Here is a 10,957-nt window from a genome sequence, read left to right on the forward strand (position 1 = left end):
AGGTATAGTTTCTATTTATAGATATGAATTAACAATACCAATCGTTACACAGATGACACCATTTTGATCAGTTGAGTAATATCTGCATCTGATGAATGATCTGATAATCTGAGTACTAATGGCTTGTTATATTTATTAGGCGTTTAAAAAATACAGGAAAAGGCGAAAACAAATAATAAAACAAACAAACATATGATGAAAACACCCAACATAAAAAGAAATTTCCTATCTCCCTTATATATAGGAGCGCTGTGTAAAACCATCAGATGCATGAATAAAATACCGTATATCGAGGAGTTATATCAGTGGAGCTTGGGACATACACCTACCGTTGGGTTATAATAGAGGCGCTTGGGACATACTCCCACCCGGTAGGGTTATAACAGAGGCGCTTGGGACATACACCCACCGTAGAGTTATAATAAAGACGCTTTGGCATAGACCTACCGTAGGGCTATAACAGACACACTTGGGACATAGATTCACCGAAAGGTTATTACAGAGCCGCTTGATATATATACCCACCGTACGGTTATAACAGAGCCGCGTGGGACATAGATCCATCGTAGCTTTATAACAGAGGCACTTAGGATATATGTATTCATCGTAAGGTTAACAGAGCCGCTTGGTATATAGATCAATCGTAGGGTTATTACAGAGCTGCGTGGGTCACAAACTACCGTAGGATTATAAAAAAGGCGCTTGGGACATAAACAATCGTACGGTTATAACAGAGGTACTTGAGAAATACACCCACCGTAGGGTAATAACAAAGCCGCTTGGGACATATACCCACCGTAGGGTTATAACAATAGACGCATGGGACATATGCCCATCGTAGGATTTTAACAGAGGCGCTTGGGAAATACATGCACCCACCCTTATAATAGAGCCGCTTGGGACATATAACCACCATAGGGTAATAACAGAGGCGTTTGGACATAGACCCACCGTAGAGTTATAGGAGAGGCGTTTGGGACATAGACCCACTGCAAGATAATAACAGAGGCGTTTGGACATAGACCCATCATAGGGTTATAAGAGAGGCGTTTGAGACATAGACCCACGGTAGGGTTATAACAGAGGCGCTTGGGAAATACATGCACCCACCCTTATAATAGAGCCGCTTGGGACATATAACCACCATAGGGTAATAACAGAGGCGTTTGGACATAGACCCACCGTAGAGTTATAGGAGAGGCGTTTGGGACATAGACCCACTGCAAGATAATAACAGAGGCGTTTGGACATAGACCCATCATAGAGTTATAGGAGAGGCGTTTGGGACATAGACCCACTGCAAGATAATAACAGAGGCGTTTGGGACATACACCAATCGTAGGGTTATAAAGAAGCCGCTTGGGACAAACACCACGTAGGGTTATAACAGAGCCGCTTCGGACATACACCAACGTAGGGTTATAACTTATAACATAAATGCTTGGGACATATACCCACCGTAGAGTTTTAACAGAGACTTTTGGGACATATACCCATCGTAGGGTTATAACGGGCCCGCTTGGGACAAACACCCACCGTAGGATTATAACAGAGCCGCTTGGGACATACACCCACCGTAGGGTTATAACAGAGCCGCTTGTGATATACATCCACCGTAGGGTTATGACAGAGGCGCTTGGGACATCACCCACCATAGGGTTACAACAGAACATTTGTGACATATGCCCACCGTAGGGTTATAACACAGCCGCTTGTGACATATAACCACCGTAGGGTTATAACAGAGGCGCTTGGGACATATACCCACCGTAGGGTTATAAAAGAGTCGCTTGGGACATAGAACCTCCGTAGGGTTATAACAGATCCGCTTTGGACATACACCCACTGTAGGGTTACAATAGAGCTGCTTGGGACATATACCCACCGAATGGTTATAACAGAGGCGCTTTGGACATATACTAAGTACCCACCCTAAGGTTATAACAGAGGCGTTTGGGACATATGCCCACCACATTTTTGTGTTCTTGTTCTTATCCATACAATCTTACAATAATTGCAGTTTACACGTGCTACCTCTACTCCCCTTGTGTTTATGGTATATATGAACGTAAGCAACAGAGTCACCTGTGTACGTTGTATATGTAGGTCCAATGGGCCGAGTGCAACATTGACTATACAAGCTTTGCAATTGTGTTATAGTTATTGATACGTATTCACAAATCACTATAATAGACAATAAAAGATATACACGTGTTCACAAGTCACTATAATAGACATAAAAGATATACGCATGTTCACAGGTCACTATAAAAGTCATAAAAGATATACAAGTACAGTTTATGTAGTCCTTCTGTCAGTATTTTCGATCAGGCGAGTTCAAGAAAAAGACGACCACTCCAATCGAACATATTACCCGTAGCGTTTTTTTACCGTCGCGAAATTGCTGTAAAGGGTCTCCATATTGACGGGTTACTATGACGAATAGAAGTGTTGATCCTTCGGATTTTGGTTTTCCGTGAGTGCGTACCATACATGTGTCATGAACTGATACAGCATTTCTTTTCTTTTCCGTTACAAAACAAGTGATGAGCAAAAGTCGTTTGACATAAGCGTTATGAGTATGGGTGACGTCCATCATTGTTTTAAGTTATAACTAACGGTCATCTATGAGAGGATCTAGTATGCAACTACAGGGTAAATGTTCAATACATTATAACCTGCAAATCACTTTCCAACTATTACATTCAATTTGAGGGGTCCGTAGGTGACCTGGTAAAATGATAAATTACTGTCCCTATCCAATATATCCTTATTTTCCAGTGGCATTCCTACTTTCCCGCGCTTCTATTACAGGATATACCTATTGTATTTTAAATTGTTAATTTGTTTCCGTTCCTGAATATGCATGGAAAATTTGCCTCTGAACGTAAAGCAAACAACAATGAATCAATCCATCCAACTACAACCTAGTACCAACTTAATAGAACATACCTATTTGTATCAGATTAATATGTTCCCATTCTGAATATGCAAAAAATATTTGTCATTGGACGTTTAGCAGACAACAATCAACAAATCAATCTCGACTGCAAATCAGCAAATTAACATGTAAACAGAATTTGTTTTTTTTTCCGTTAATTTTGTAACATTTAGTTGCAGATACCTTGTAATGTCTGTGATGAAAGTTTGTTTTCATACACTTCTGAAGGCGACTAAGGATTACGTAATTTCTAGATAAAGTGCTAACGACCTTAAGAAAGTGTTTATTACCTGAGATTACACAAGATTTCACCACTGAATCAGTGTTAGAGACAGCTTTACATTGAGATTCGTTCGTGATTATGGTAAACGCGGTAAAATAAATCCCTCCCTAGATCTATCTTAAGGTCAACATATAAACTAACGTATTTCGAATTTCTTAGTATCATTGAAAAAAGAATTTGAAGGAAGGAAAAAATACAGGAAATGCAACAAGATTAGAAGTTTCTTGAAGGCAATCTATTAATTTCCTCATATAAATATCAAGATCATTGAACGGAGGTCTAATTATGACGTCATGCAGGACAGCTGCTTGTTTGAAAAATTAGAACATACAATTTAGCTAAATGTGTTTATCCAAAATCAGGAACCAGTTACCCATTGTTTTTTTTTTCCTGTCCGGCAATTGTTTTTATTATCATAATAGATATAAGATGTGGTATGAGTGCCAATGAGTCAACTCTCCATCCAAGTCAAAATTGATAAAAGTAAACCATTATAGGTCAAAGTACGGTCAAAATAAGTATAAGATTTTTGGTAGTTTCCTTGGAGTTAACCCAAGGGTTGGCTGGAGAATAGAAAAATGGGCATCTTGATTGGTCTCGTCTGGTAGTAAACTACACGCAAAAGAGAGACTTCGTTTGACTATGTGGTATGAAAATACGCAGTAACGTCCACTCGGAATGAAGGCATTGATGTGTCCTGTAGGGGAAATGAAACGCACGCTGTACGTTAACGAAACCCTGCAATAGTTCTTTGAGTGATGACCTCTTGGAAGAAAAAAGTATGTGCCTATCAAACATATAACCTTCTTTTTCCAGTGTCAGTCTTAATTCCTTGCCCTTCGACAAACTTTGCGGTAACAACTTAATTGATTTATTGTTAATTTGTTCACGTCAGGAATATTCAGTAAACGTTATTATTCAATTTTCAACTTTTCGTATAAACATTTTACAACTGTACCATACGATGTGTTAATATCATTGAATTATCATTTGGAAATTATCGACTGACGATTGTCCTGAGTCATACATGTATCTTATTTTTATCTTTACAGAAGTGACATGTAATCGACTGCATGAGGTATTTTGTAGCAAGAGGGGGTAACATTTTTTTAGCAAGAGAGAGCAATCTGTTTTAGCACGAGGGAGCAATATGTTTTAGCAGGAGGGAGCAATATGTTTCAGCAAAAAGGAGCAATATGTTTTAGCAAGAAGGAGAAATATGTTTTAGCAGGAGAAAACAATATGTTTTAGCAAGAGGGAGCAATATCTTTAAGCATGAGGGAGCAATATGTTTTAGCAAGAGGGAGCAATATATTTAAGCAAGAGGGAGAAATATTTTTTAGCAAGAGGGGGCAATATGTTTTAGCAAGAAGGGGCAATATGTTTTAGCAAGAGGGAGCAATATCTTTAAGCAAAAGGGAGCAATATGTTTTAGCAGGAGGGAGAAAATATTTTAGCAGGAGGGAACAACATCTTTAAGCAAGAGGGAACAACATCTTTAAGCAAGAGGGAACAACATCTTTAAGCAAGAGGGAGCAATACTTTTTAGTAAGAGGGAGCAATAATTTTAGTAATAGGGAGCAATTTATGTGCATTTTTTCACGTTTTACTATAAATTGTTACAGTCCTTCCAGTATTCCACTAGAGAATTTAAGAAATTCTTAAAGTCAAAAATCATTTATCTCAAGGTTTTGTAGCTGACTTTAAATTTGTTCGCTGAGAAGTAGGAGCAGCGTCCATTACACCTATCAATTCTTCCGCTGCTTATTTAATTCTTAAAAGTGCAATTATAGTTGAAAATCGTACATACGCATGAAAAAACCAATAGTAAACTGTTAAAATTCAACAAGAATATATTACTGTAATAGTTATATTTTATGTATATTTGCCTAAATGCCTATAATCTTTATCTTTATACCTGCTCTTTGATTTTAATCCATAACAAATTACTTTCTTTATTGTTATGTAAAGTGGTAAAAGGAAATGAATGATCTACTCGTACCACGTGACTCATACTAAACACAACTTATTATAGCAAAGTGAAGCATTTTTTTCCGACAATATTTTGACGAGTAAACAAATTTAAGATTTAGTACTTTTAGATATTAGGGAGCGTTCAGATCCAAAAATATAATCGGAAGTGTAAATTCACGACAAGTTTGGCTTGAAAGGTGTTCGGTGCATACTTTTTACTTGGGTTTTGTAGGGAGCATAGTTTAATCCCCACACTCTTTGAGTAGCGAGGAGAGGGCTCTATTTCATCGTCTATCAGTACATAAAAAGGAAAGTTGGTATCTGTATTAATCTAAAATGTAAAGAATCCTGTCGGCTTTGGTTAATTTATATGTTGATATCTCTGGGAGGGTTTATTATTCATCTCCCTTTATTCATACTTCAGTTATGTATTAACCATCCCTGTCTGAGCTCATGAGTCCCCACCTGTTTGTAAGTGTTCTGTGTTTTATTTTCTGTATTCTGTCTGCTTTGGTTTTTTTCTATCTGATTTCGGTTGTAATCTGTCCCTTTTTGACAGACAGTTTTGTATTTTCTAACGTCTGTAACAAGACGACAACCAATTTGTCAGGAAGTTATTCAGTAAAATGTCGACAGACCTACATGGAAGTATAAGAAAAAAAGATGAATGACGTGCTACACAGTCAGGCAAATAATTAGTTCACATGTATGATTGTCATGCATCTTCACACATTTCATGCATAACTGTGCCAACCCGTTGGCATTTATTTGTTATTTCTGGGCCAAACAATGTTTTATTCCCACAAAAAAACAAAATTCTATAAGAACATGAAGGATGATCTCCTTGGTATACACAAAGAAATGAATTTTGGTTGGAATTGGCGATGTGATTGAAATGTTCGTTGTCCAGTTTTGAAAAAAAATATCAAAAAAAGGATTTAAAGGTTGTTGTCTGTCGTGTTTGTTTTTTCGTTTAATGTTTTAAGCATAAATCAGGCCGTTGCTTTTTTTCTTTTCAATTGTTCCACATTTTGTCATTCATGGCTTTGTAATCTTACCATACTGGTTAAGTTTTGCACATTTTACTCATTGTAGAATAATAAGGATATATATCACCATAGTTTCTCTGTACATTTACTGTGCAATCTTTATATAAATTCCCTCATTGACTTGTATTTGGATTTCATGGGGAAACAAAACATATACTTGTAGTAACCTTGCTTTCTCCCACCCGACAGTGAAACTCAAACAAAAGAGACGTCCGTTGAGTTATGCAAAAGAATAAATACGTTTTCATGACGAATCGAAATGGAGGCATTGTTATATTCGACGTTGGGATAGTGTTGTGCCCTTTGCACACTAAAATGCATAATAAAACATTTTTAGGGTCGTATGTTACCTGTCATAACACAAAAATTCTGTCCCTAACCAAGATTCCCTCTTTCTGTTGTAAAATTCAAAATATCCAGCCTTATTTGTGGTCAAATCATTTTGCAGAACATATATATAATTGTATAATAAGTTTTTAAGAAAAATTTGCCATTGAACGATTTAGCCAAAAGAAATCTTGTGAATGGCAGATCAATTGTCACAGACTTATGAAGCTACGTTAAAAAAACTTAAGAAACTTAAAAAGACATCATTCAATAATATATTTCGTACTATTTAAGATTTCTGATATTAGATATCCGAAGAGTTTTCAATAGAAGAGTGAGCTAGACTATTTCAACCGAAGCTACTATATACAACAACATTCTTAACAGCACAATTGTACATTGTAATTCTGGATAATAATTGAAGAGCAAATGTCAGTGAAATTTGACAATTATTGATTTAGATTAACAATGTCCAAGAAACACTACCTCCAGCGGTGTAAAATTTGACAGCCAGACATGTTATAATATATCAACAGCAGATAAAATTAGAAGTTTTTTTCTCCGAACAGGAGTTCCCTTATGTGCTTCCGTCAAATAAAAGTCTAGTCAAAACACTAGCAAAAATCTAAATTTGGTTAGGTTACCGACATCTATATACATTATCTATATTTACTGTGTTGTGAACTATGTAGATATTTAACCCATTTATATTTTTGGAATATATATATACTACTTTTTTTTATTTCAAGTATAAAATTAATTTGTAGTATGATGGCCAATGAGACAACTATCCACCAGAGACCAAATGACGAAGATGTTAGATACCAAAAGCAACTGGATAGGGCTGCGTATTTATTCAGTCAAAAGGCGTCCTGGTGACACTTTCTATACCCCTGCTAACACATGGTTTGTGGTGTGGGAGATAGAGGGTGCACACGTGGTCTACCTATAATGCGACCAATAAGTAGTGGTTATTAATAAGGTTAAATATCCCTAACAAAGTAGTATATATGTTGTTGTACTTATTAAACATTAATATTTTGACTTTTAAATCCATTTACATACAATGGCATTAAAAAAATACAGAGTATTACCAACATGATGAAGCAAAAAAAAAAAAAATACTTTGTAATAATGTTTAAACGAATCTTATAATGTGCCGCTTAACTATCGTGCCATTTATCAAACTTGCAATCCAAATATTACAACAACAAGCTTGATCCATACAGCAAAACCGTTTAATGAGTAAAAAAATGTGGGTTTTACGATAATGAGACGGCAACATTGTACTATGATATGAAGAAATGTTGGTTTTACGGTAATGAGACGGCAACCTTGTAATTTGATGTGAAGAAATGTTGGTTTTACGGTAATGAGACGACAAGCTAACAACATAGTTAAAACTTATAGGCTGTTGTAACAGCCATAGCTTTAAAAATTAGTCAAAACATTTATTGAAACATAGTCTATTAATAAGACTACCATTTTAATCTAAAATTGATACTGCTACTGAAACGTAATAAAATAAACTGTTAACACAGAGATATATCTGGCCTTTTTGTTATTTGTATAGTATAATAAAGGTACTGAAGGTACAAGGCCAAATAATCTCCATGGAAATAAGATATGCCAATACTATTACAACTGCATACCAAATATCACTGACTAACCACTAGTGTTTCCCCATAAACTGACCTAATCACAAACTAATACTTGTAAACTAAGAAAAAGTTTCAAAGTCAACAGACCATGACTGAGGGGCGGTGCCACATAATCGCCATGGAAATGAGATGTGCAAATGCTAATACAACTGCATACCAAATATCAATGACCTACCACTAGTGGTTCCCCATAAACTGACCTAATCATAAACTAATACATTGTTGACGCCGCCGCTGCCAGAAACAGTAAAAATATGTCTCGCTTTTTGACTCCGACAAGGCGAGACAAAAACCAGCTTTTTAAAGGTAGTCTAATAATGAGACAGTTACTAAAATCTAGTTTATTAATGAGACAGCTACTTAAGCTTAGTCTTATATAAGGAGACAGCTACTTAAACTTAGTCTTATATAATTAGACAGATACATAAGCTTAGTCTTATATAATGAGACAGCTACTTAAGCTTAGCCTAATAATGAGACCGCTTCTAAAACTTAAGTCTAATAATGAAACAGCTACTAAAACGTAGTCTTATAATGAAACAGCTACTTAAGCTTTGTATAATAATTCGATTGCTTCTAAAACTTAGGTCTAATAATGAAACAGCTACAAAAACGTATAGTCTTATAATGAAACAGCTACTTAAGCTTTGTATAATAATTCGATTGCTTCTAAAACTGAAGTCTAATATTGAAACAGCTACTAAAACGTAGTCTTATAATGAAACAGCTATTTAAGCTTTGTCTAATAATTCGATTGCTTCTATAACTTAGTCTAAAAATGAGACCACTACTAAAACTTACTATATTCATGAGACAGATACTTAAACTTAGTCCAATAATGAGACACCTACTAGAACGTAGTCGGATAATGAGACAGCCACTAAAACGTAGTTGAATAATGAGATAGCTTCTAAAAGTTAGCCACATAATGAGACTGATGATAAAACTTACTAGTCTTATAAAGAGACAGCTACTTAAAGTCAATCATATAATGAGACAGCTATCAAAAAGTAGTCTAATAAAAAAGAAGCAGCTAATAAAACTTTATAGTATAATAAAAGACGTCTGAGAACAAATGATTAAGTATGGTAATGTTCTCTCATTCATGTACAAACTTCAAACAAATCTATATTTAGAATTAAGTGTTATAAAAGCAAAAAAGTTCATTAAAGTCATGTTTAAACTTTCGATTATAATATTGAGCGACGCAAAAAATGTAATAAGACGTTTTCTTATCAAACTATTCCAGTCTTCTTAAGAAAGAACAAAATATTGCATGTACAATACGAGGATAATATAAAAGAACGGGTGTACAGTGTTATACTTAAACAGAGATATAAGATACATGTCAATGAAATAATAAATTTACATGTAAACCTGGGCTTGTAAAAACAGGTGCGACAAAACTTCAGTGTAAGTAACCGACTTCATAATTAGGTTATATATTATAAGTTAGTGTTTTAAATTTCCGAAGAATTTATTGCATTCTACAGCAAAATGTTTATTTTAATTATAATACTGTTTTGACAACTGAGATGATTCATACCCACAGCGACAAAATTATAATGTGATAAGCACTTGATGTGAGATTCATACCTCCTCCACCCAACATCAAGAAACAATTGAAAAAAATAGATATTTTGAACAATTTTGGAACAAGTTTCAGACAACAGCTGACAAGCATTTCTAACACGTCTGACAAGTGTTTATAAACTTAGGTGCTTAGGTCATCTCTATATTACATAACTGTATTGTAGGTGTTCACAAAATTTTGTCTGGCAGATGTGTGCTTAAATCTAAAATTGTTTACAGATTAAATACATAATGGAATTCTTCCCAGAATTATCTCTAGTAGAATGTAAACAAACTCTTCTTACCTTTGATTTGATGCAGCAGTGCTATTCGACTTTCCAATTGGTGTATCCAGTAAATACCACACGAACAGTTAGCGCTACCACAAGATGCGGTCTGTAACGATACGGTTCGGGAAGAGGTCCCTATTGATCTACAGTTGACGCAGATAACCATAAAGGATAGTTTAGCCTTAAATATTTCGAACCGAAGTGTAACGAATCCTGCCTCTTGGATTTAAAATGACGTATTTCTGAAATAATCCTTAAATATGGCTAAAATTTGGCGTTGAAGTTTAATTAAGTCACACAACAAAAGGTAGTCGTACCAACTGTTGGAAAACCTTGTCCCTCGTTCTATAGTATTTACATCCTGCCGTGTTTAAAGCATGTTTCAAATGAATAAGAATTTGACCTATATTCCAGTGGTAACAGCAATGTCATCTAATCCAAAGGCTAGAATAATAATAATAACAATATGCTCAAACCTTGGTTCGCGCACCTGCTGAATGTATTGTTTGGGTGGCCTCTTGCCAATAGTTTAAGCCGAATCGGCTAGACAAGTTAAAATCTTTAAATTCTACATTTGTAACTCATGTTGTCTTTCCCAAGACATCAATTTAAAATATTAAGATCCGATATTTGGTTCCCGTTCAGAAAATACAACATTTTATCACATACGAGGCACTTATGAACAGTGTCGACTAATTATGTTTATCGCCATTTAATTTAGTCAGATGTAGGTCGGTATAGTAAATAGTATTTTTAACCCTATAAAACGCTGGTTATAACTACAGTTCATGTTTTGTTACAGAGGTAATCTGGTGCGCAAATGGACAAAAAGACCTATAACGGACCGACATGCAGCACAA

The 10,957-nt window shown here is 35.4% G+C and overlaps 1 protein-coding gene across 1 annotated transcript in view; it reads right to left on the bottom strand.

Moving 5' to 3' along the window:
- Positions 1 to 10,674, bottom strand: part of LOC127735906 (matrix metallopeptidase-21-like) — a 48,409-nt gene extending 37,735 nt beyond the window's left edge. Inside the window, exon 1 of the mRNA XM_052246339.1 lies at positions 10,113 to 10,674. The gene's annotated coding sequence lies outside the window, so the exon portion shown is untranslated. The remainder of the gene's footprint in view (positions 1 to 10,112) is intronic.
- Between the last annotated feature and the right edge of the window lie 283 nt (positions 10,675 to 10,957).

Source organism: Mytilus californianus, unplaced genomic scaffold, assembly GCF_021869535.1.
Source record: "Mytilus californianus isolate M0D057914Y unplaced genomic scaffold, xbMytCali1.0.p SCAF_3, whole genome shotgun sequence".
Lineage (NCBI taxonomy): Eukaryota > Metazoa > Mollusca > Bivalvia > Mytilida > Mytilidae > Mytilus > Mytilus californianus.